The sequence below is a fragment of the Ascaphus truei genome, chromosome 3 (genome assembly GCF_040206685.1).
Source record: "Ascaphus truei isolate aAscTru1 chromosome 3, aAscTru1.hap1, whole genome shotgun sequence".
Classification (NCBI taxonomy): domain Eukaryota; kingdom Metazoa; phylum Chordata; class Amphibia; order Anura; family Ascaphidae; genus Ascaphus; species Ascaphus truei.
In genome coordinates, this window is record NC_134485.1 from 347,671,447 (window position 1) to 347,697,867 (window position 26,421).

The 26,421-nt window shown below is 47.2% G+C and overlaps 1 protein-coding gene across 2 annotated transcripts in view; it reads left to right on the plus strand.

The window, feature by feature from the left end:
• Positions 1-10,813: 10,813 nt before the first annotated feature.
• The window catches only part of RARG (retinoic acid receptor gamma), a 152,873-nt gene continuing 137,265 nt past the window's right edge, over positions 10,814-26,421 (plus strand). The window contains exon 1 of one of the 2 annotated variants that reach the window (XM_075591825.1): positions 10,814-10,997. The gene's annotated coding sequence lies outside the window, so the exon portion shown is untranslated. The remainder of the gene's footprint in view (positions 10,998-26,421) is intronic. The other variant, XM_075591826.1, reaches the window with a different exon arrangement.

The window sequence follows — 26,421 nt, forward strand, 5'->3', positions numbered from 1 at the left end:
CATTATGGGCGACGCGTAAGGTCCTCGGGACTCCGTCACAATCCCAGCGGTTTCCATGTCTTGTATGGCGTTCCTCACATCGTCCACATCCCGAGGGGCGATGCGACGAGAATGTTCCCGGAACGGAGTGGCATCACTCATTCAAATGGTATGTTGGGCACTGCGGCTGCACCCCACATCCATCTCACTCGTGGAGAACACGTCGTCGTTGAAGCAGCTGGGTGGTCAACCGTTCTTTCCACTCGGTGGACAGCATCGACTCGCCAAAGTTGATGTCCAGATCGACTACCCGCTCATGCGCGGCCGCCGCCTTCACCTGAGGCGTGGTTCCCACCGGGCTGACCGGATATATGCATCCCAACTTCTGATCGACATCAAATTCCATCGGAAAGGGGGAGAGATTCTGCACATACACGTGGGTTCGAAGAGGGATCTTAGCCGTCCATTCCCTCACTTCGGGTAGTACTCTATACCCTCTATGAACCTCCTCTTCTTCAGGCTACTCTCCAGCGAGAACAGTTGGTCGTTCTCGTCTCGGTCGGGATAACAACACCAGACGGCCATCTTTTGCACTCCCCCTGGTAATATGGTCGTCAGTCCGCGTTGACGATTGTAGAGGTCCCCATGACGCTCCAAGGCATATACCCGGTGGCACTCTTCTCATAAGATGGAGTCTAGGAGCGAATCGGCCAGCGGCAATTCGTTGGTCTCTTTCAAGTAGGCTCGGATTATAGCTTGTACTATGTCCGCATTGGTTCCCAAGATGATTGGGTACTTGCAATGGTCTTGGGGTTCCGGGCATACCATGGCCGCTACCTGCATGGGGTGCTTCTTGCCCGTGTTCAGTTGGAGTATTTCCAGCTGGACCCTTACAATCCCATCGATGGGGTAGTCTTCATTACTTAACCCCCTAACCTTCATATGTTCGGCCGGCCTCAGGGGGCAATGTTGAAGGTGCTGGTCATAGAACTTGCGATATATATGGTTACTTGTGACCCTGTGTCCAATAGGGCCGATGCGTATATCCCTTCCAGTACCACGGGCACGATGGCCGCAGGGCCCACTTGATTGTAAGCTTCACAGGGTGAAGCGTCATCACTGGGGCCAGAGTCAGTAGGGGCATCCGTATTTCCAGAATGAGGGAGTTCGGGGTCAGCTTCTGCCACAGGTACACTGCAGACCATTGATCGGGCTGATTTCCCTCTATCGGAAGGGTGTTCCTCTGGATGACCTTCTCTTTCTGGACAGTTACGGAGGACGTGACCCTTCTTACCGCAGTTGTAGCACACAACCGGGCGGCTTTCCGGACGACTCGTGGACGGGGAAGGTGGTCGGTTGGGGGGTCTTGGTTTGTACCCCTTGGACGAGGCAGCCGACTCTTCCTTCTTTTCCGTAGAGCCCTTTCCCTTGGATGCAGAGGGGCTCTTAGGTTTAGCGGTAGCGTGTAGCATAACATGGGCCTCCTGTATTTTCACTTGCCGCAGCAACTCAGTGAACTTATAGGGGCCCCCGTCCATTATCTTGCTGCGGAGCATGTTGGCTATGGGGTGAGTGGGGCTTGATCCCCGCAGATACTGCTTATGGAGCGCTTCATCCATCCCAGAGGCGTAAATCAGCTTACGATTGAGGAGGATTCCCAAGACCAGCTGCAGGCGGTGAATAAAAGCCGACAAGTCCTCTCCCTCCTTCTGATAAAGATGGAAGTACCTCGTCAAAATCGCTCCTTCGTCTTCTTCTAGCCCGTACGCTTCCAACAGGAACTCCACCATTTCCAACGCTGTCAACTCTGGGTGTTGGTCCCTGTGGATGGTCACAATGGTAGAGGCGGGAGGCCTAAGACACTCCATGATACGCTGCCGCTTTACAGTGTCAGTGCACGACCATTCCTCTACGACTTTTACTGCATTCTCCCTCCAAAGGTCTATCCCCTCATCCCCCTGGGGTATTGGAAGTATTCCCGAGAAGGCCTTAAGTGGTAGGGTATAACTCAGTAGAAGAAAAAGATGTGTGTGGTGCTCTCAAGACAATACTTAAAGCCAAAAATAGGTATATGAAATGGAAAACAACCCTTTAATGAATATATAAAGTGTCTCTAGGATGCAGCCCGGTAATGACAATCCCACAAACCAGGTAGTAAGGAAAATATCAGTGACACCAGCAGGTGACCGGTAGATGAAACATCCTAAAACTGACACAATGATATGGACAAAATGGAACGAACTCACTTGGGAATCTTCATCCACTATAGGCAGCAAGTCCAATAAATTCCAATGTCCCAGGGTTGAATGTGCATCCGTGAAGGGTACTCTTGATGTAGAACAAATGGAGAAAAAACGAAGCACCAAGTCCAGCTGTGAGTACAGCAATAACACCAATAGGGATACGTACCAAAAAATAAGCTGTTTAATTGGATCAGAACAAAGTAACAAACACACCTACGCGTTTCGGACCTCTACAGTCCTTTATCAAGGTGAATACAACAATAACCCATGGAGTGCAATTTATACTCACCACATAAGCGTGTAGGCCAGTAGCGGAGCACTTCCGCGTACGTCACGTGGGTCGGGTAGGTGACCCCTAACCTGTGACGCACAGTCGCGTAGTCACACTGCATAATCAGTAACCTGGGGTCGCGTCATACGCAAAAGGGGTGGGAGAAACACTGCTCGCGCGTATACAAAACGCACCCGTAGCTAGTGCCTCCCACTCGATGAAGAAATAGCGCGTGACGTCACTCCGTTGACTGACATGTGACCAAAAAGGTCAACATGCTAAGCGTAGCTAGGCAACCAGGCCCAATGCGTACCATGGTGTACATACTACAAAACAAACACATCTTTATTAACATGAACAATAAAAAATAAAAACACTCGTAATGAGGAAAAACATAAAGCTAATAAAACCAGTTAAAAAATAAATTTAAAAACAATTGGAGGTAACCTAAGATATCAGATTATCAAGATACTCATAGTTGGTTGCATTATATTGTAAGGGTATAGTGGAAGCATATTAATATAACAAATTAGTATAATCATACATAAATTGATAGCTTCACTGCCCAAAGAGATAATGAAAAAAGACCTTTGTCTAATTATAATGTAACTAATTTTTATGTCTCCATAATGGACATTCCTTATATACATGCCTAAGTCTGACACTATTACCTAATCTATATGTTAGCATATTCAGTCACACGTAAAGAGAGCCTGAAAAATTGGAATTGCGCAAAACTAAGTATCAAACAGAAGAGTCCCAATATCCCAATCTGAATTTAACCCATATGGGATACGTGTTTGTAGGGTAAATATCCAATAAAGTTCTCTTCTGTTTAGGATACTTAGTCTATTACCACCTCGGATCGGATTTGGTATGTGTTCAATGCCCTGAACACACAAATTATTTGAATCACCCATATTGCAATGACTAAAATGTTGGGATACAGGGTGACTCAAATCTTTTTTTATTATTATCAGTCTTAAATGTTCTAGTATGCGGACTTTCAAGTGTCTTACAGTCCTACCAATATACTGTTTTCCGCAACCGCAACTTAACAGGTATACCACAAAACTGGTATCGCAGTTAATGAATGAATTCACATAATATTTTTTTCACATAATATTTTTTACCCGTTTTGAAAGAAAGGAAATCTTTTTTGATTTCCATGTATTTGCAAATTTTGCATTTTGAACATGCAAAATTGCCCTTTGGTAATTTCTTAATTAATGGTTTATCTGAAGTGAACAAACTGCCCGATACATAATTAGCAATAGTTTTTGCTCTGCTGAACACTATCTTAGGTCCCTCATTGTATACAGTTTTTAATAAAGGATCTGCTGCTAACACTCCCCAATGTTTATGGATGGATTCTCTGATATTTTTAGATTGGTTATTATGTTGAGTAACAAAATATGGAGAGTGTATTGATTTTTTGTCTTTGTTGTTTTGTACTTTATTAAGCAAAGCAGATCTATCCAAATTTCTCACTTCTCTGAAAGTCTTATTGAGATCATCTCTCAGATAACCTCTAGATTCAAAACTCTCCATCAACTCCTTAGATTGTTTTACAAAGTCTTCATCATTTGTACAGATTCTTCTTAACCTGATAAGTTGGCTTTTTGGTATTCCTTTAAGCAAGGATTTGGGGTGGCAGCTGTCAGCTCGCAAAAATGTGTTACGTGAATTTTCTTTGCGATACACCGTAGTGACAATTTGTTTGTGCATATTAACAGAAATAAATAAATCTAAAAAGTGAATATGGTGAACATTGTGATTAGAAGTGCATTTTAAATTAAATTCATTATTGTTTAAATACTCTGTGAACAAAAGAAGAGAATGTGTGTCCCCGTGCCAAATAAAGATAAGGTCGTCAATATAACGCCTATAAAACGTGATAAGGTGTCTATAGGGATTCCTATCTCCAAACACGTGGATCGACTCCCACCACCCGAGAAACAAGTTCGCGTAGGATGGGGCAAAGCTGGTGCTCATTGCGGTACCACGTGTTTGGAGATAAAAGTCCCCATCGAACATAAAATAATTATGTGTTAACAAAAATTGAATAGCATTAAGAATAAAAGTGCTCTGTGCGGGTGAAAGCTCTGATTGTTGTAAATAAAACCTGACAGCTGCCAGCCCGTGCTCATGTACTATGACTGTGTACAATGATGTAATATCCAGACTTAGCCATATAAAATTTGTTTCCCATGTGATGGAGTCAAGTTGAATCATGAGGTCACTGCTGTCTTTAATGTATGATGGCAATGTTTGTACAATTGACTGCAGAAAGTGGTCGACATATTTGGAAACACCATCTCCCAAAGATCCAATACTAGCGACTATCGGCCTCCCAGGTGGGGAGACCAACGTCTTATGGATCTTTGGGAGATGGTGAAAAGTAGGAATGATCGGGTAAGGACAAAATAGATATTCCAACTCTTTGTCATCAAGTGCACCCAGAATTGATCCCTCATCCAAAAGGGTTCTCAGTTCTTTAATAAATGTTGTTGTGGGGTCTCCTCTAAGCAAAATGTAAGAGGACCTATCATTTAATTGTCGAAGTGCCTCAGTTTTGTAGTCTAATTTATTTAGCACAACGATAGCGCCCCCTTGTCGGCCCCCTTGATGACAAGAGAGTTATTGGCTTTTAATGCATTAATGGCCAGTCTTTCGCCATGAGTGAGGTTATCTGCTCTGTATTGTAATGGTTTAATGGAAAATGTGTAACCCCTTGCCAACAGAGATAAATCACGTTCAGTAGAGGAGGCCATGCTCCATGTGGGACGTGCCCCATTCCCTCATGATAATAGCGACCATGTCAGTAGGAGCACACTTCACTAAGGAGGGCTTGTTCTCTTGGATCGCCCGACATATGGCTCTAGCCACCATGTTTCGCATCTGGTGTATCACGAACTCCTTCCATCACATGATGATAGTCTGGGTGGCAGTATGCTGCTGGAAGTGCCTTTGACTAACAGCCCAATGAGTCCACCACTCTAAGTTCGGAGAAAGCGATCTTATCCTCAACTATCGCCGCGGTTGAGCACATTGCCTGAATCCCAGAGCCAGGGATTTCTTCCCATGGTCCATCGTGTGGCGTTGCACTCAGTCCAGGCCTTCTGGATAGAGCATTGGGTCCGATGTTCAAGGACCCAGCTTGTATTTTAGGGTAATCTGATAATTAGATAGAGCAGCCAACCACCTGTGGCCGGTGGCATCCAATTTAGCGGAGGTCAGGATGTAGGTCAACGGTTGTTGTTGGTCCGTGCCTCGAAGGAGACTCCTTAGAGGTAATCATGTAGCTTGTCTACAATAGCCCATTTGAGCGCTAGGAATTCCAGTTTGTGAACTGGATAATTTTGTTCACTCGGCGTCAAGGTGCGACTCACATACGCTACTGGGCGGAGGCCGGCAGGTTATTTTTTATGTAACACGGCCCCCTGCCCGTTGAAGCTGGCATCCACATGCAGGATGAATGGCTGCTCCAGATCGGCATAAGCCAAGTCAGGGGCTTCAGTGAGGCTTTTCTTGAGCCCTGTGAATGACTTCTCGCAGGTGGACGTCCATTTGTCCCCGAATGGTGTTCGTGGGGTCACGGCTTTTTGCCGAGGTTCCTCTGGATAGATTTTCAACAGGTTGTCGATGACTTTGGCCTTGCTTGAGTACCCCTCTACGAATCTGCGGTAGTATCCGCAAAACCCCAGACAGGATCGTAGCTCCATCACATTATCTGGTCTGGGCCAGTTTACTACGGTTTCGACCTTAGCGGGGTCGGTAGCCACTCCTTGTGCGGACACAGTGGCCTACAAAGGTGACAGAAGTGCAGCAGAAGCGGCATTTGTCTAAGGACAACTTCAGGCCTTTTTCCCAGCCGGTCCAGAACCTTCAGAAGGCACTCTTCGTGCTCTTCTAACGTTCTTTCGAACACGATGATATCGTCCAGATAGACCAGATATTCCCAGGGATTCATATCACCAATGGTCTTCTCCATCAACCTCTGGAATGTTGCAGGTGCACCCCAAATGACTTGGGGCCTCCGGGTGAATGGGTAAAACCCCAGGGGGCAGACAAACGCTGTCTTCTCCTGGTAGTACCCAGACCTCAGGTCCGGTACGCTGAACCACTGACTGGCTGATAAAGCGCTGAGGATCTCTTCAATCCGTGGCAAGGTATATTGGTCTGGAACCGTGCAGCGGTTCAGGGTGTGGTAGTCCACACATAGGCGAATGGACCCATTCTTCTTCCGTACTACCTCAATAGGAGAGGCATAGGGGCTAGGGGACTCCATTACGATACCCACCATCTTCATCTCATTTAGGACGTCCCTCACGTCCTCCACATCTCTGGGAGCCATGCGTCTGAAACGCTCCCGGCATGGTGAGGCGTCATTCAATCGGATCGTGTGTTGAGCACTCTTGCTGCAGCCCACTTTAATCTCACTGGTGGAGAACACCTCCTGCCACTCTGCCAATTTGTCACATAGCCGTTTCTTCCACTCCGCGGGCAAGGTCTATTCCCCGAAGTTGAACTGCAATCTGGTAGGGGCTTCTTGAACGGTTGCCACGTTCACATGTGCCAGGGATTCTATTGGAGTAACTGGGTATATCCGACCCAGTGCTTCTCCAACATCAAACCGTATAGGGTGGGGCGAGATATTCTGTATAGCCGACTTGAACCTGCGAGGAAGTGCAGACTTCCACTCTTTCATTTGTGGTACCACCTTGAACCCTCTCTTGGCGTCCTCTTCAGGCGTGGTCTCTACTGAAAAGTAACAGTCAACCTCTTCACGGCCCGGGTAGTTAGGTACAGCGGCCATGTGCCTCACTCCCTCTGGTGGAATCTCTGTCAACCCCTTCTCAAGGTTGAAGAATTATCTGAATCCTTCTTAGGCAGAGATTCTGTAACACTACTCTTTGAATATGGGGTGAATCCACAGAGATGATAGCGTTAGTTCACCGGCTTCTTGCAGATAGGCCCGGATCAGGGCTCACAGTACATCCGCGTTGGTCCCCATTATGATGGGGGGACTAGAATGTTCTCGGGGCTCGGGACATACCAAGGCTTCCACTTCCATGGGGTGGGTTTTGTTGGTATTGAGCTGAAATATATCTAACCGCACTTGAATCATGCCATCGATGGGGTAGTCTTCGCTACTAAGGCCCCACAATTTCATCTTCTCGGCCGACTGCATGGGCAGATGCTTGAGGTGCAGATCATAAAATGGCCCGTAGATGATGGTCATTTGGTACCCGGTATCCAGCAAGGCGGAGGAGTAGATAAACTCCACTAACTCTCGTATTGTATTGTATGTCTTTATTTATATATGATTATATATATATATCGTATGATAGCTGCAGGTCCCACTCTACTCTAGGCGTCCGATTGTGGCTCCTCTTCAGAGCTAGGAGTAAGGGCACTATCTCAGGATGTGGATGGCTGTTCTGCTGACTGCACGGTGAAGGCCACGGCTCCTGGGGTGGAAGTGTCTGACTTCGGACAATCCTGTGTGAAGTGACCTTCTTTGTGGAAGTTTAAGCAACCGTTGCTTTGGGTCACATTGAAGCCAGGGTTAGGAGCCGATCTTCGAGGTGTCCAGGGTGTTTGGCATGGAGGTTCCGGAGGGATATCCTCCCAGGGATTTGCCATCACACTAGGCTTCTTGGAGGGGGTTACCTTACTCTCTCCCTTGTAGACTCTTGAGATATCTTGGGAGTGTGGAATCGCAATTGAACCTCCTGCTTCTTTATTTGGCTTAGCAATTCCGTTAAACTGGGGTTTTCTCTTCTAGAGGAGCACATCACATCTTAAGAGCTATAGTATGAGAGGGTAGAGATCCTTTCATAAGTTGCTTGAATCGGTACTCATTCACGACTGTTGCAGAAATAACTTTCTTTGAGAGTAAATCCCACGAGAATAGCTGTAGACGTTAGACAAACGTGGACAGCTCTTCCCCCTCCTTCTGCCGGAGAGTACAAAACTGGGCCAAGAGTGCATCTTGATCCTCCTCTATGCCATAGGTCTGGTTGAGGAGTTCCACCAACTCTTGGGCGGTGGCTTCCCCCTCTAGCTCGCGGTGCATTCTCACATTGTTTGCTGCTGGGGGCCTCAGACATTCAACTATCCGTTGTCTCTTCACAGCTTCCGAACAGGACCATTTCTTGAGCACTTGCAGGGTATGGTCTAACCAATTCCCAAACTCATCTTCCCCGACGGGGGTGGGAGATATCCCAGAGAAAGCTGTTAACTTACAGTAGTTGTCTGCCTGTCTGCCTGTGAGTACCGTCCACCAGTTGCTGTATTGCTCCCCCAACATCCGAGACTCTGGACGAGCGGTGACTATGGCAGCCAGACCGGCAGGTGTTGACTGACTCTGGACTAGCTTTGTTCCGTCCGCCAGCCGAGCCGTGGGAACCAGCACTGATATCAGCTGAGCGAAGCTCCAGGGAGCATCAGAAACTGGGGAACATTTTCCACCGTTATATCATGGCGGCAGGTAACTAAACCATACTCCATAATAGGGTTTAATCCCAGGCTAGATCTAAGGGGCGGGAATCAGCGAACCCCGGAATCTAGCGCAAGATTAAACACACATCGCATAAGGAGAGTGATATAAGAACCTGGCCGATGACGACCACGTGGCGGGGAGGTGCTCGACATTCCAAAGCCCACTCACGGACCCACTGATGGGACGGTAGAGACATCGTCTCTTCTTAATCTGATTTTCTTTAATTTAGATCAGGCACCCCATGTCTGAATCTCAGCAGCGCCTCCAAATGAAGCCCACTTTCCCTATGAGTAAGGAAACTACGCGTGCTGCTATACCTGTGTGCTCACAGGAGGCCTAAGCCTCTGCTGCTGGGAGCCTGGGCTGAGTTCTTTCTTCTTATCAGTGCATCACCTCCACCTATGAGGGATCCCAGCGTTGGCAGGATAACCCTCACAGGAACCAATCACAGAAATTAATGATACACACGCAAGGTATAAAACGGATCTTTACTGTACACACACTAACATATAATACACACATATAATAACAGTACCCTTGTACCCACAGTGTACACTCAATGTTCCAATACTTGGTGATTCCCCCAAAATACTGAGAGTGCGGTGGCACCAACAACCCTGGTGTCCTTCCCAGTCAGTCCCACCCAAGTGTAAGGTAGTGCTACCCCAGTGAACCGTTTGTGCACTTATACCTCCCTGGGCACTCCTGTACCCAGGTACCGCTAGTGCAATAAGGATTAGTCAGGTCCCATGTAACAGGGCCTTCGACATCAATCCCCACACTCCTTAGGATCCTGATCTGCCTCGTGGGTGAATCAGCTGGAGTGTTTCACCTAAATGTCTATGTGACCTGTGGCCATCACCGGTGCAATAACACTACTAACATTAAGGGGAAGAGTCCCTATCTGGGGCCTTCACTACACATTACCTTCACTACTTCACTACACACTACAATGGCTTGGGGCCTAGCTAGGTCCTAGGAGCAAGATCTAGTCCAGGGAAACACTGCTCCCTGGACACTCCCTACTCCGTTGCCTTCTCCGTCAGGACTGACTCGCGAGCTTTCAGCCCACAGAGGATATCCTGTTTTTCCTGCTGCTAGAGCCCTATTGGCTCAGACTGCCCCATGTGGTATTTCCCCCATAGGATCCTGGAACTTATAGTCCTGCGCTGCGTCTGCGGAGCCAACTAGTGCCGCACTTCTCACACTGCGCATGCGCATCTCGCGGTTCTGCATATGTGCGACGTTCAAAATGGCCGCCCCCCACACTCCCGATCTGCGCGGAGCTCAAGCAGCTCCCCGCCCCGGAGGTAAAAATGGGGACTCGGCTATATATATATATAATATATATATATATACATACACGTCTATATTACAGTATATATAAATATGTGTGTGTATGTGTATATATATATATATATATATATATATATATATATATACACACACACACACACACACACATATATATATATATATATATATATATATATATATATATATATATATATATATATATACACCCACACATAAGACATAAGACACATATGTTGTATATGTGTATACAGTACACTATGTGCAGAGGAATGTGTTGCAGGCCTCACCAGCAAGAAAAGCATACATTTCTTTGCCTGCAATGACACAAGTACCAGAGGAAAAAAAAATATTTTCCGTGTTTTCCCATGAAATTCATTCTGTGGTTTGTGAAGAGAGAGAGAGAGAGAGAAAAAAATGTGCTTTATATTTTGTGAGTGGAGTCACATGACCTGGGTTATGAATAGCAGATTGTAATGAGTTGGTAGTGTAAGTAGTAGAGGAGGCGAGAGCACATACACATACACACACATACATACACACACACACACACGCTGTCTGTGCCGTGTGACGGGCACAGACACTCACACACAGACACTCACACACAGACACACAGACAGACAGACAGACACACAGGTAGGGGTGCTGATCTTCCCTGTCGCAGGCACTGCTTATGGTCAAGGTGAGTGTCCTGTGTGGGATGGGTGGTGTGAGGGTGAGAGGAGGAGGGGGGGAGTGCGCTATTGTTTCTTTTAGGGGATTTTACAGGGAGGAGGAAAGATTTTTTGATCTCAGGAAGTTAGATGATGAGATATTTTTTCTTTAATTGAACCCTGCTGCTGCCTCTCCACGTCTCCCCCTCCCAGCCCTTTCCTCTCCTGGTCATTTCTACCCCCTATTGTCAGGAGCCGGGGCACTGCTTCTCCTGACACGTTGCCTTTCTGTTTGGCTGAGGAAGGGCAGAGGTCACGGCTGTCAGCTCTCTCTGCCTGTCTCTCTTTATATCTCTCCCCGTCTATCTCTCTCTCCGTCTCTATTTATATCTCTCCCTCTATCTCTCTCCTTGTCTCCCTCTCTCTCCTATTTGACTCTCCCTCTCTTTACCTCTCTATTTAACTCACTCTCGCGCTCTCTCTCTCTCTCCGTCTCTCTTTATCTCTCTCTCCGTCTCTCTCTCCTATTTAACTCTGTCTCTCTCCTATTTAACTCACTCTCCCTATGTCTCTCTTTATCTCTCTCTCTCCTATTTAACTCACTCTCTCTCTCTCTAAATCTCTCTCCCATTTAACTCTGTCTCTCTCCTCTCTGTCACCCCGTCTCTTTCTCCGAGTCCCCAGCTGGCTTTTTCTGTCTTGCAGCTCACTCTTTTCTGTCTCTCCCTCTTATGGGGGTTATCCATTAGGCTGCGATAGTGCCAATCAGGGGCACGGACCCCCTCCCCCCCATGGGACTCGATCGGCACTAACTAGCTTCCGTCTCTGCCTGCTCTCCCTTTCCCTCTAGTTCTCTCCTTACTTCTTTCTCCTCTCAGTTGTGTCTCTCTCCCCTTGTGCCTCTCTGTCCCGTTTCTCTATCACCTCTTTTCTTTTTCTCTCGTTTCTCTCTCTGTTTTGTTCTATACATTCCCGGTCTCTAAAGCCCTCCATCCCCACCACCACCCAACTTTCCTCCATCACAGTGTCCAGAGATGCTGTAACCTCTTCTCTCGCTGATTTGAATTGCGCTTTCCTTGTTGAAGTCTTCAGAGCCCTCCTGGGAAAAGACATAGACACATACACTATGTGCCCTGAATTCTACACTGTGTGCCCTGAATCCTGCAGTATGTGCCCTGAATCCTGCAGTTTGTGCCCTGGCTCCTGCAGTATGTGCCCTGGTTCCTGCAGTATGTGCCCTGGTTCCTGCAGTATGTGCCCTGGTTTCTGCAGTATGTGCCCTGGCTCCTGCAGTATGTGCCCTGGTTCCTGCAGTAGGTGCCCTGGTTCCTGCAGTATGTGCACTGGTTCCTGCAGTATGTGCCCTGGTTCCTGCAGCATGTGCCCTGGTTTCTGCAGTATGTGCCCTGGCTCCTGCAGTAGGTGCCCTGGTTCCTGCAGTAGGTGCCCTGGTTCCTGCAGTAGGTGCCCTGGTTCCTGCATTAGGTGCCCTGGTTTCTGCAATATGTGCCCTTGCTCCTGCAGTAGGTGCCCTTGCTCCTGCAGTAGGTGCCCTGGTTCCTGCAGTAGGTGCCCTGGTTTCTGCAATATGTGACCTGGTTTCTGCAATATGGGCATTAGTTCCTGCAATAGGTGCCCTGGTTCCTGCAGTAGGTGCCCTGGCTCCTGCAGTAGGTGCCCTGGCTCCTGCAGTATGTTCCCTGGCTCCTGCAGTAGGCGCCCAGGCTCCTAAATTACTCTCCGGACACTTGCGAGGAGTCACTGGTCTGTTCTGTCTGAGATTGGTTAGTTAGTAACTAAATCTGTACTAGGACTTTTTACCTCCGTTTACACTCAGCTCTACATTCTGTACTTTCCTCTTTCTGTGCTTGACGCTATCCTTTTTCTCTGTCACTCTTCACTCTTTCGTTTCCCCTTTCAGCAGCAATTTCTTATTCTTTCTACCGTCACCATTTCTTTCACCGACTCTCACACTAGTCTCCGTTTTTTTCTCCTGTATTTTCTCTACGTGGTTATTTGTAGAGACGTGTACATTTTTTGTGGGGTTTTTTTTTTATATAGGGGAATTGACCGAACCAGGCGAAATCCGCCGATCATTTTTTCCCCTGCTAAAAACTTCGGCAAAAAGCAGCAGATTTCGCAGAACGGGGCAGATTTATCTAGCGACGATGCGGGATTGGTTGCTAATGGCGGATTGTGTACGGGGCGCTCGATTAAATCTGCCCCAGTGTGCATCGTGAATTCTGCCACAGAAACCAATGGCATCGGGTCACATGACCCTTTAATCTGGCGAAAATATTGCATTTACGTCTCTTTCCGCCCCATTCCATGTGCACTTTCGGGAAAAGTTTCGCGCCGCCGCAAAACTTCACCGCGGAAATGGTAGGGAAGCAAAGTTGAAGACAGCCACACAACTCCAGTTATTTATGTTTCATCTCACGTATCTGCTTTCGAGTTCATCTTATCTCGCTCGCTTAAACTCTCTCTCTTAAGCCAAGACACTTAAACCCTGCTTGCTTAACCCCTTCCATTCTGGAGAAACCCACAAGCATCATTCCTTCAGCCCCTCCCCTGCTATTAAAGCCGGCAGTGCATCAGTTCCTTTAATCCCAGTCCAGCTACAGAAGCCTACAGAGCATTATTTCATTAACCAATTGCCTGCTAGAGTCAACCGTGTCATGTCAAAGTCCCTCTGCTGCTATACAGAACTGCAGCACCTTGCTCCATTAACCCATTCCCTGTTGAGGAATCCCAGAGAACCTCGTCCTGTTTACCCATATCCTGCTAGAAAGATTAGGGGAGTGTTTTTTCGGCTGTGAGCTTTTTGGAGTATGTACCGTATTGGCCCGAATATAGCACGGCCTCGCACATAATACGACCCTAATGTTTTGAAGGTGTTCTATATGAAAAAGAAAAGGTGTTAGGCTGCCCATATAATGCAAGTACAGTTTTCGGAAGGACATTTTTAGGAAAAACACATAGCACTATATTTGGGCCAATACGTTATATCTTTATTCATGTAGCGCCATCCAGGTACATAGCGTTTGGCACCACACGGGACATAATAGGATAACACAGTGGGAATAAGCGCTTCAGATATGAAACAATAGGAAAAGGAGTTCCTGCCCCGAAGAGCTTACAATCTAAGTGGAGTAGAAAACTCTTTACCTGTTGTGCCACTGCATGTTGATTCTGCCATATTGCGTATGCTAGTTTATGGTTACTAACTCCCATAACTCCATAGATTGTAAGCTCTTCGGGGCAGGGACTCCTTTTCCTAAATGTTACTTTTATGCCTGAAGCGCTTCTTCCCTTTATGTGTTATTTGTTATTAATATGATTGTGTCACGTGTATTTCTGCTGTGAAGCGCCATGTGCATTAATGGCGCTATATAAATAAAGACGTACATACATCTGTTGTACTGCGCTGTGGAGTATGCTGTCGCCTTACACACAAACATTGACAGCAGTGATCCATCTTTGCACAGCATTGCTTCCTTAACTCTTTGCCAGCTAGAGTTATTGCAGGGCACCGCTGCATGTACCCAGCGCCCAGGCTCTACCCTAGTGCCACACTTGATAGAAATACTTCACACGTCGGCCAGCAGGAGTCCCCACTGCCATTCATCATTTGTTCTCCCGCTTTAATATTTATATAGGGGAGGAGGAGGGCGGAGAGGGGTGCTGGGGTGGGGGTGGCGGGGGTGTGGGGGGGAAAGGGGGAAAGGAGGTGAGACGAGGTGAAGTCAGGGGAGGGGTTGGCAGCAGGCTAGTATAAACAGCACCCTTTCCTGCTCCGCCTCTTACCCCCCAGAGCTGTGCCTGACTGGGGCTCTGTGATTGTGCGAGCGGTACCGCGGGGAGGATGCTGGCGAGGGAGGAATTAGGGGGGAGCGGGGCAGTGACGCTGTGATGTGGTTAAACCGCAGCGCTGGATTCTGTGTTGAAGATGCTTGGAGGTTGGAGGGAGGGAGACTGGAGTGGTAGGAACACTGCGTAATACTTCCCTGGGGTAACACTTTAAAGGAACAAACATATATATATACATATATACACACGTATGTGGCATTCAAGTGTTTTAAATAGATCCATAGTGCTTTGAAATAATAAGACAAGCGTTTAACTCAGCTGTTACGGTAGGGAGGAAAGCAACGCGTGGCTGGCCCCTGCGGCAGCAAAAGGGTTAAGCAGTGGTTTTATTATTTAAAGCAAAAGCTGGTTAGTCCTCATTCTGATTACTTCTAGGAGAGGAAGCCATCTTTTTGGGGTCTGGCAGCAATAAATGAAAGCCGGGGGGGGGGGGGAGGGGGATCCGCGAGCTGGCGTCCCAGCTCCGTTGGCGATATAGAGCAGAACGCCAGTTACCGCAGCGCAGACGCCCGATATCGGAGCGCTGTGAGCTCCCACTAATTCTATGTACTGCAAGGAAACAATAGGAATCACAGCAGAAAACATAAAATGACTGCACTCTGAACTGTGCAACAACTGTGCTATTTATAAAGTGGTACAGCCAGCGTGTTGAGAGCTGTACAGAGGGGGACATTAGCAGCACAGTGACTGCCTGTCTCAACATTTCATAATTACATTTGTGTCTCTGAGCCACATTGAGACGAAGGGACTTCGGGGACTATTTATAGTGCACAGCATTTTCACTGCCGTTAAAGTGACTTTAGGGGCAGCGTTTTACACGCGTCTCAGTGTTAATATGTTGAAGCAATTTTTGTGCACAGTATCTCTCCACGTGTTGTATAAAGGTTTGTTTTGGGGAAGTATACGTTACTTGGAACTCTAGTATAATACACTCCCTCGCCTCCAAAAACCCATATTTCAGGATCTGGATGGGAGTAGCGCCACCTTTATGACTTAATGTGCGTTTAAATATCTGTGCTCACTGTAATAGAGCTCTGTGTATATGAGTGGTTACAGGGAACACTTTTGCATGGCATTAGCACTAACGGCCGTTATTGTTAACGCAAGGGCTTGTTACGGCTGAAAAACAGCACTTAACACTGCGGTAGTGAGCTCGGAAGATACCCGTTGTTAAGTCAATACTGGACCTTCGTGGGTCTGGGCCTAAGATAGCTAATCAGAGATGTGCCGAATGGTGCGAAAGATTCAGGCCTAGATTCACTTAAGCTGTTAAACCAGGGCAAATAACGGGATGTTGCCTAAGGGCTGTAATATAGTGCGCACGCGCGCACTGCCGTGCCCGCGTGTCAATTATAATTGGCTGTGTTAGCCAGACATTTGTATACTTGGGACGCGTGCGCACACGGCCGTGATTGGTGGCGCGGAAGACCAGAGAAAATACAAGAAAATTGTATTTTTGTGCTGCTGTCATGCGTGAGCCAATCACAGCGTGGCCTAATGCTGTGACGTCAGAGTCGTGCCCCCTAACCGCGCAGCAGTGCGTACTATATAACAAGCCTTAAACAGGAACAAACGTTATTTATGTATCTGAACACGATACATAAAGCTTGGCCCCCTGCAGACGCACTTACCAGAACTCCCTCCTACTGTCTCTGTACGTTCTACCTACCTACCAATTAGACTGTAAGCTCCTCGGGGCAGGGACTCCTCTTCCGAAATGTTACTTTTATGTCTAAAGCACTTATTCCCATGATCTGTTATTTATATTATCTGTTATTTATTTGATTGCCACATGTATTACTACTGTGAAGCGCTATGTACATTAATGGCGCTATATAAATAAAGACATACAATACAATACAATTACCCTGACGTCTTATTCACTAAAGTAATTATGTGCACGAATAACTTGAGCTCATTAGAATAACATCACTATATTTCAGGATAAAGCTGCGTGATTTCCAAGTAATGTGACGTTACTCCCAGCCAGTGGGGCAAAAACGCCCTATTTCAGGGTCTGGGTGGGAATAACTCCAGGTTCAAGTATGACTTAAATAACGTAATGTAATTTCCAGCGTTAATGTATGTATGTATGTATGTATGTATATCTTTATTTATATAGCACCATTAATGTACATAGCGATTCATAGCAGTAATACACGTGACAATCATCAAATTTAAATAAAATGTCATGAAATAACAAATAATAAAAATAACACAAGAAGGGGACAAGTGCTTCAGACATAAAAGTAACATTTAGGAAAATTAGTTCCTGCTTCGAAGAGCTTACAATCTAATTAGTTGGTAGGAAGAACGTACAGAGACAGTAACCTTAATGGACCCTAAATGACTATGGTGTGCTTATGATTACATCTCATTTGTGTATCATGCGCGTACCATTTTCACCAATAGACGTTATTTCTACCGCTTTGCTTTTTTTCGGGGGTAACTCTGGGACAGCGGTGGCGTTATTTTCTTTAGTGATTACAGCGTTATCGTTAACATGACGTTCGCGTAAAATGACATAGCCTAGTGGAGCTTAGTGAATCTGCGCCTTAGAATAATATAGAGACCTCTTCATTGCAGTGCCAGTGTATGTGATCAGTATGTGGTCTGTTTCACTATGGTTTTCTCTTTCACGCTCTTTTTTTTGCTGTCTGGCACTCTCCTCCCCTCTCCCAGATACTCCCTTTTTCTCATTTTACTCAGTTACATCATGTGCCTGTCCGCCATGTTTGATTGGAGAGGGTTCCTGTGTTGATCAGCGTGCTGCAGGGCAGCTTAGTGTAGGAATAGTTTAGTACTTGGATGCTCCAAGGGAGATGCCCAGTCGATTTCTTTGGTTCACAAAAGGCTTTTCGTAAAAAGACGGCTTCAGCTAGGGTTCGATTTGAAGTTTTGTTGCAGAGGATTTTAAATGGGGACGCTGTGTCCGCATGTGCTTGTCATTACCCAGAATGGGGATAGACAGGGTTACAGACCTGCCTGAGACGTGAATGTGCTCACATGTGATATTTTTATTTGCTGTGCAAAAATCTAACCCCAATCTAAACTATCTCAATGGTGTTTGAAGCTGTCCTTTTAATGTGGGTTCAGGTAGTAACGTTGTGTAGCAGCACTGTGAGGGTGTCCGTCATTGGGGCAACACTGAGTGCTTCAGGGTAGCTCTCAGATGCACTGAGAGCCACCGCCTTTGAGGATGGCTAGCCTAGCTTGAATCCCAGTGTTAGCTCCTTGTAACCTTGGACAAATCACTTTATCTCTTGAGCTTGAAGTTCAAAACTCTCCCAAATTCAATTCAGGCAGCTATCTCCTGCAGATGTTGATTCTTATTTCACCGCCAGCCAGGGGGAGAGCCGGGCGGGGCTGGTGAAATGAAGGGCATTGCTGCCAACAGAAATCTTGGGGCCCAAGACTAATTAAAGGTGCAGCTCCTTCCCCCCCCCCGCCCCTTCCCCCCCCCCGCCCCTTCCATCTCCCCCACCACAAGGCATACTTGTTGGTCCATGAGTGGGGAGGGGGAAATGAAATATGGGACTGGGAGGGTAGGAGATAAGGGCCCGGGGGGTGGGTAGTTATGGGCTTCAGGCAGAGGAGGGGAAGAAGAGAGGGAAGGAAGGAGAGCGATGGATGGAAGGAGAGGGTTAGGGGGGGGGAAGAGAGAAAGGGGGAGATGGATAGAGGGGGAGGGGGGGAAGAGGGAGTGAGAGGGGAGAAGAGGGAGTGAGATGGGGAAAACAGAGTGAGGGGGAAAAGAGAGTGAGAGGGAAGGGAGAGGGGGGAGAGCGGGAAGAGAGAGAGAGAGGAGGAAAAGAGGGGAATGAGAGAGAAGAGGTGACAGGGAAGAAGGGGGAGATGGGCGAAGAGAGGCAGAGGGGGGGGGAAGATAGAGGGAGAGGGGAAGAAAGAGAGGAGGAATGAGAGAGAGGGGGAATGAAATTATGAGCGGGAAATCAGAGATAGAGAGGAGGAGAGGCAAAGAGAGGGGGGAGACAGGAATAGAGAAAGTGGGGGAATGAGAGAGGGAGGGGGAACAGTGAGATAGGAAGAGAGGAGCTGCATGTACCCAAGGCCTACCTGCTGCCCTGGAGGATTGAGGGGGGCTATTCGAGGTCTGTGGAGCGAGCCTGCAGAAGGGTGTCCTTGGAGGTGCCTGTCAGGGGGATTGTATTGTATGTCTTTATTTATATAGCGCCATTAATATACATAACGCTTCACAGTAGTAACACACGGGGTAATCAAATAAATTAAATAGAACAGTACAATAGGCTGATATAATAAGCTGATGTCCCAAAATTCTATTCTGTTGCAACCAGCTTAATCACTCTTAATTAGATAATTCAGCTAGCGCTCTTGCCCTCAATAACAGTAATAATATACTGTCACAGATTTAAAAACCCATAAATATACCATGTGTAAAAGTCAGTGTCCAGTCCAATTCACAAATGGGTGATGCAGCTCCTCCAAGATGGATCCAACCCTCGGGTCCAAAGGAAACTAAAGAAAATAAGAAGGGAAAAAAAAAGGGCGCAAAACCCATAGTGTAGTATGTAAAGTTTAATGCTAAAAAAACACAGTTAAAAACACTTACAAGATGTAAGATGACATCTTGTAAGTGTTTTTAACTGTGTTTTTTAGCATTAAACTTTACATACTACACTATGGGTTTTGCGCCCTTTTTTTTTTCTTCTCCTTCCGTCACACGCACGTGCCTACTATAATCTCCGCCTTAGTGTAAATGTCCGTAGACCCCAAGATAGGTATGTATATACCATCAAGACAGAAAGGACGACATCCAACCCTTTCCATGATTATTCTGTCATTTTGTACAAATGTATCAGCATTTCAATAAAAAAAAGATTTTCAAATAAATATTTAAATTTGGGCTAGATCCTTTTCAAAACAAATCATATTTTTTTTTTTAAATATATGGTTTGAATATATAAAAAAAAAAGTTGTGGCTCTCCATTCCTCTAGTACAATCACACTATATCCATTGAATATATAGATAGATGTACAAATTACCATGGTAAATTATTAATGTGCCCATCAGTAAGTGTCCCTGTGAGTAAGGACTTAATGAGTCACCAGTCTCATGGGGAAAATTACTAAAAGATAGAGGAGGCCACAATTGGCTAAAGAGGTTAGGAAAGCAGGGACCTTTCTAGGGAAATGTGATTATTATTAATATTATAGTGGGGCACAGCTATGAAAGGTTTGAGAACTAGTGTCCTAATGATTACATTGACTGACATGTACTTGAACAGCACTCACAAACAGCACACGCTAAATGAATATGTTTTATATCATATCAATAACCAAGGGGAGTGGTCCTGATGAAAGTCCCCTCGGTATTATAATGTGTATTGGTTTTATGTGTGCTATTTTATGATTCAGGTTATGGTTGGTGACTATTTATTTAATAAGCAGACATTATACTGTCCTTAGAACTTTACGTTCCTCTAATTGTAGTGTGCACTCTTGTTCCATTGGTCACAGTGATTCGTTTTATGTTTGATGATCGTATTTAATTCACAGTGTTCTAATACCTGGACAGTAAAGTGCTGTGTACATGGCTGGTGTTGTGTAAATAGAAATACACAAACATACATGTGAGTCACCCTGTCCCTTTTGGCTCACCCCTAAGTGCCATGTAGAGGTCAGGGAGTCAGGGCACTGAGAACCAGGTTAATGAAGGAGGTACTGTTTTTAAACCTAATGGGTTATAATTATAATCTGCCTGGGAGTGCAGGAAAACATCCCCCAGACTCACTGTCTGTGACTGCAGGATGTCTAGCTCTTATAAGTGCAGGACATCCCATCTCTCAAGCTCCTTCCAAGTGAGTGCAGTACTTCTTAGCTCCCTGTGAGTGCAGTACTTCTGAACTCCTTCAGTCCATGCCTGTGAGTGCAGTACTTCTTAGCTCCCTGTGAGTGCAGTACTTCTTAGCTCCCTGTGAGTGCAGTACTTCTTAGCTCCCTGTGAGTGCAGTACTTCTGAACTCCTTCACTCCATGCCTGTGAGTGCAGGACTTCCCCACGTCATGACTGTGAGTGCAGGACTTCCCCACGTCATGCCTGTGAGTGCAGGACTTCTCCACGTCATGCCTGTGAGTGCAGGACTTCTCCACGTCATGCCTGTGAGTGCAGTACTTCTGAACTCCTTCACTCCATGCCTGCGAGTGCAGGACTTCCCCACGTCATGCCTGTGAGTGCAGGACTTCTCCACGTCATGCCTGTGAGTGCAGTACTTCTGAACTCCTTCACTCCATGCCTGCGAGTGCAGGACTTCCCGACGTCATGCCTGTGAGTGCATCACTTCCCCACTCCAAGTATGTGAGTGAAACACTTCCTCACTCCATGCCTGTGAGTGCAGCACTTCCCCACTCCATGCCTGAGAGTGCAGCACTTCCCCACTCCATGCCTGCGAGTGCAGCACTTCCTCACTCCATGCCAGTAAGTGCAGCACTTCCTCACTCCATGCCAGTGAGTGCAGCACTTCCCCACTCCATGCCTGTGAGTGCAGCACTTCCCCACTCCATGCATATGAGTGCAGAACTTCTCTACTCCATGCCTGAGAGTGCAGAACTTCCTCACTCCATGCCTGTGAGTGCAGCACTTCCACACTCCATGCCTGTGAGTGCAGCTCTTCCCCACTCAATGCCTGTGAGTAGACAATTTCCCCACTCCATGCCTGTGAGTGCAGGACTTCTCCAGTCCATGCCTGTGAGTGCAGCACTTCCCTACTCTATGCCTTTGAGTGCAGCTTCCCCACTTCATGCCTGTGAGTGCAGGACTTTCCTACTCCATGCCTGTGAGTGCAGCACTTTCCTACTCCATGCCTGTGAGTGCAGCACTTCCACACTTCATGCCTGTCAGTGCAGAACTTCAATACTTCATGCCTGTGAGTGCAGCACTTCTTCACTCCATGCCTGTGAGTGCAGCACTTCCTCACTCCATGCCTGAGTGCAGGACTACCTCACTCCATGTCTGTGAGTGCAGCACTTCCCCACATCATGCCTGTGAGTGCAGAACTTCCCCCCTTCATGCCTTCTCGACTCCATGGCTATGAGTACAAAACTCCCCCTCTCTCTGCCTGTGAGTGAAGGAACCTCCCAACTCCCTGCCTGTGAGTGCAGGACTCCCATACTCCATGCCTAGCCTGTGAGTGCTCCCTTTCTGTAGGTGCCTCTCACAGCCAACCCATCCCCCTACTAATAACCCTTCTGGAAATCAGGATATGGGACCTCCCTCTCCCAAGCCAGACATGAGCCACTAATGAGCAGCGGGTCTGGGCTCGCCTGCAAGAAGGGAATAAGGAGCATATATCACTTTATTTTATTTGAAATAAGCTAAACATAAGAGGGATTGACAGAGTAGAGCTTGAGTGAATAGGAGCCTTGTTCATTCAGCCCCTGCGTTTATTTAAAGGGGGGCTGGAGGGGGGGGGGATCTTGGACAGTGTACCAAAAAAGATTTACAAGTGTACCTGTCCATGTGTGTGCACTTTTAGTGTGTGTGTGTTTATGTGTGTGTATGTCCGTTTAACACAACTCTGACATTGTTACCCACATTTATTTTAAACACTTTTCACCTTGGGTCCTGTGAAAACGTAGCCGTTTGGGTGAAAACGTCTAATCTTTTTCTGGTTTGCAAGAAGAAAAAAAAGGTTAAAAAAAACTTGACTTCCATGGAGAAAAGCAAATCCTCAATTTACCTTCCCCATGAATGAGTAATCCTTTGCCTAGGATAAAATTGGGGGTTTTAAGTTACAATAAGATATATGTTTTTTTATTTTATTATTTCACTACAATATACTGTATGGGGGGTCACATTGTGGCTACCTCTTTGCACTGGAAAAAGGGCCACAAGATGCTAATGAATGAGGACGTTGGCTTCCTGCACAGAGAGTATTTGCTCCGTACCCCACGGTGAGGCCAACGCTTCTTGGAGTTTTTTTTGTTTTTTTTTAAATTAAAAATAGGTTTGATAAAAGAAAAAAAACAGCATTTGGCAGCAGAAGTCCCACTCAGCCCACCTCGTCTGTCCATTTTTCTGACTGTTGCAACACTTCAGACCGTATTTGATCCTTGGTTTTCTTTCATATTTGGGATAGCAGAGCTGTATGTTTTTCCCAAACAGTGTTGAATTCCCTTAATGTGTAGGCCGCTACCTTGTTGAAACCCTCTAGATCAGGGATGTCAAACTCACTTCATATGACAGCCTGATCAGATTTCATTGTACTTTAATTGTGCCATACATACCATACATTTTCAATATACGCCAACTTCTCCACATGTCTTCTCCTCTCCAACTTCTCCTTCACATGTCTCCTCCTCTCCAACTTCTCCTCCACATGTCTCCACCGCTCCAACTTCTCACCACCTTCTGCCCCACATGCTCCCCTCCTCTCCAGCTTCTCCCCTACACACCCCTCCTTGCCAGCTTCTCCCAACATTGTCCCCTCCTCTCCAGCTTCTCCCCCATGCGCTCCCCTCCTCGCCAGCTTCTCCCCACATGCTACCCTCCTCACCAGTTTCTCCCCCACATGCTCTCCTCCTCAGCTACTCCCCACATGTCTTGTCCTCTCCAGCTTCTCCCCAAAGCGCTACCTTCCTCGCCAGCTTCTCCCCACATGATCCCCTCCTCACTAGCGTCTACTTAACATACCCCCTCCTCACCAGCTTCTCCCGCACATTTCCTGTCCTCACCAGCTTCTTCCCCACATGCTCCCCTCCTCTCCAGCTTCTCAACCACATGCTTCCCTCCTCACCACCTTCAACCCCACATGGACCCCTCCTCTCCAGCTTCTCCCCCACACACACCCCTCCTCACCAGCTTCTCCTTAACATGCTCCCCTACATACTCTTCTCCTCCCCTGCTCTCGTGTTACTCTCCCCCCACTCTCCTACTCCTTCCCCTCACTCTTAGGCCGCGCTTATAGTGCCGGCGACGTCGCCCGAAAACAAATGCATTGCCGCCGCGTGCGCTTATAGTGCGCGCGACAGAGCAACGTTGCGAAAACTGGTAGCCGACAAAATTAGATTTTTCAAGGGCTGTCGCCTCATGTGACGGCCCTTGAAGCAATCAAATGGCCGGAAACCTGCGCCGCCGCCTGGCGAAATATAACTTTCGCCTGTGGCGACGGGTGACGTCACCCGTCGTGTCGCCGTCACAATTGACGGCACTATACGCGCGGCCTTACTTCCCTCCCTCACTCTCTTACTCTCCCCCCTGACTCTCCCTCCCCCTCGCTCTCACTCTCCCCCCACTTACTCTCTACCCTGCACTATACACTGACACAGAGTATAACCTGACCGAACTATACACTGACAGAACAATGGAAAAGAACAAAAAGCGCTACAATCTACAATTACTCAAAATGTATTAAAAAGTGTTAATACACAATATACAAAAAACACAATATAATATAGTGGAGAGAGGTGGTCTCCGTGATAATTATACTTTCCCTATTCTTTGCTGCCAAAAGGTCTACGACCCTACAGGTGCCGAGAGAATTCACACGATGTAGAAAATGACCTAGGCGCACAAGAAGGGAGAGAGAAGAGAGGGGGGGGGGACCCCATAGAGTAGTATGTCTGTGTAGTTGAGAATAAAATGCTTAGATTGCACATACACAAAGATGAGGATATTCAAGCATTTATCCAACATTAAGGATCAAGAACACTCTCAGGGATGTTATTCTTACGGGTCTTTATCAGCCCTATCTTCTGATTCTTCCACGGGTAAATCTGGATCCTTAGAATACTGGAACTTTCAAATCCTCCCAGTCCCAATTGATCTCCCAATTAGATTAGTAGACAAAAACGGATAGTATCATACTATATAATATAAGAAAAACACCTAAATAGGTGTAATAAAAACTTACTTTCCAGTGAAAAATAAAAGGAGCAAGATCAATATATCACAATGAATAATCACACAGTCTTATATTGCACAATGGCAGTTGGAGGATGTCCCAAAATCTCCTGATAATACTCTGACACACCTAACCCGTGTTGGGTGTCTTAATTGGAGATAGATACAGTAGACTAACCAATCAGTCTCATATAGCAAAGTTCGTCAAGATATGTAACAGTCCCATATACTGATGATGATATTTTCTCACCACTGTGGTTTTCTCTGAGGGGTAGTTACCCAGAACAATACCTGACCACACTATACACTGACAGAGTATATAACCTGACGAAACTATACATTGACACAGAATATAACCTGACCGCACTATACACTCACACAAAGTATAACAAAACTACACTATTCACTGACACTGAGTATAAAGTCAAGATATACTCAATGTACATAAGGTGCAGTTAGGTTATACTTGATGTCACTGGATAGTGCAGTCTGACACAGCACTGGCCCTGGGCGTCCTTCTCCTCCTTCGGCTGCCCCAGCCTCACTCTTTAAAAGAGGGTGGGGATGATAGAGGGTTACACACAAGGAGAGAGGGTGAAACATGGAGTGGAGAGGAAGCAGTGGGTGACACATAGGGGGAAGCATTGGGTGACACATGGGGGGAAGCAGTGGGTGACACATAGGGGGAAGCACTGGGTGACACATGGGGGGAAGCACTGGGTGACACATGGGGGGAAGCACTGGGTGACACATGGGGGGAAGCAGTGGGTGACACATGGGGGGCAGCAGTGGCTGACACATGGGGGGAAGCAGTGGGTGACACATGGGGGAAGCATTGGGCGACACATGGGGGAAGCAGTGGGTGACACATGGTGAAGCAGTGGGTGAGACATGGGGGAAGCAGTGGGTGACATGAGGGGAAGTGGTGGGTGACACATGGGGGGAAGCAGTGGGTGACACATGGGTGGAAGCAGTGGGTGACACATGGGGAAGCAGTGGGTGACACATGGGTGGAAGAAGTGGGTGACACTTGGGGAGGTAAGCAGAGGGTGACATGGGGGAAGCAGTGGGTGACAAGGGGAGGAAGCAGTGGGTGACACATGGGGGGAAGCAGTGGGTGACATGGGGGGAAGCAGTGGGTGACACATTGGGGGAAGTAGTGGGTGACACATGGGGAAGCAGTGGGTGACACATGGGGAAGCAGTGGGTGACACATGGGGAAGCAGTGGGTGACACATGGGTGGAAGAAGTGGGTGACACATGGGGAGGTAAGCAGAGGGTGACATGGGGGAAGCAGTGGGTGACACGGGAAGGAAGCAGTGGGTGACACATGGGGGAAGCAGTGGGTGACATGGGGGGGAAGCAGTGGGTGACACATTGGGGGAAGTAGTGGGTGACACATGGGGGGCAGCAGAGGGTGACATGGGGGGAAAGTGGGTGACACATGGGAAAAGCAGTGGGTGACACATGGGGGGGAAGCAGTGGGTGACATGTGGGGAAGTAGTGGGTGACACATGGGGGGAAGCAGTGGGTGACACATGGGGAGGTAAGCAGAGGGCGACATGGGGGAAGCAGTGGGTGACACATGGGGAGGTAAGCAGAGGGTGACATGGGGGAAGCAGTGGGTGACACATGGGGAGGTAAGCAGAGGGTGGCATGGGGGAAGCAGTGGGTGACACATGGGGAGGTAAGCAGAGGGTGGCA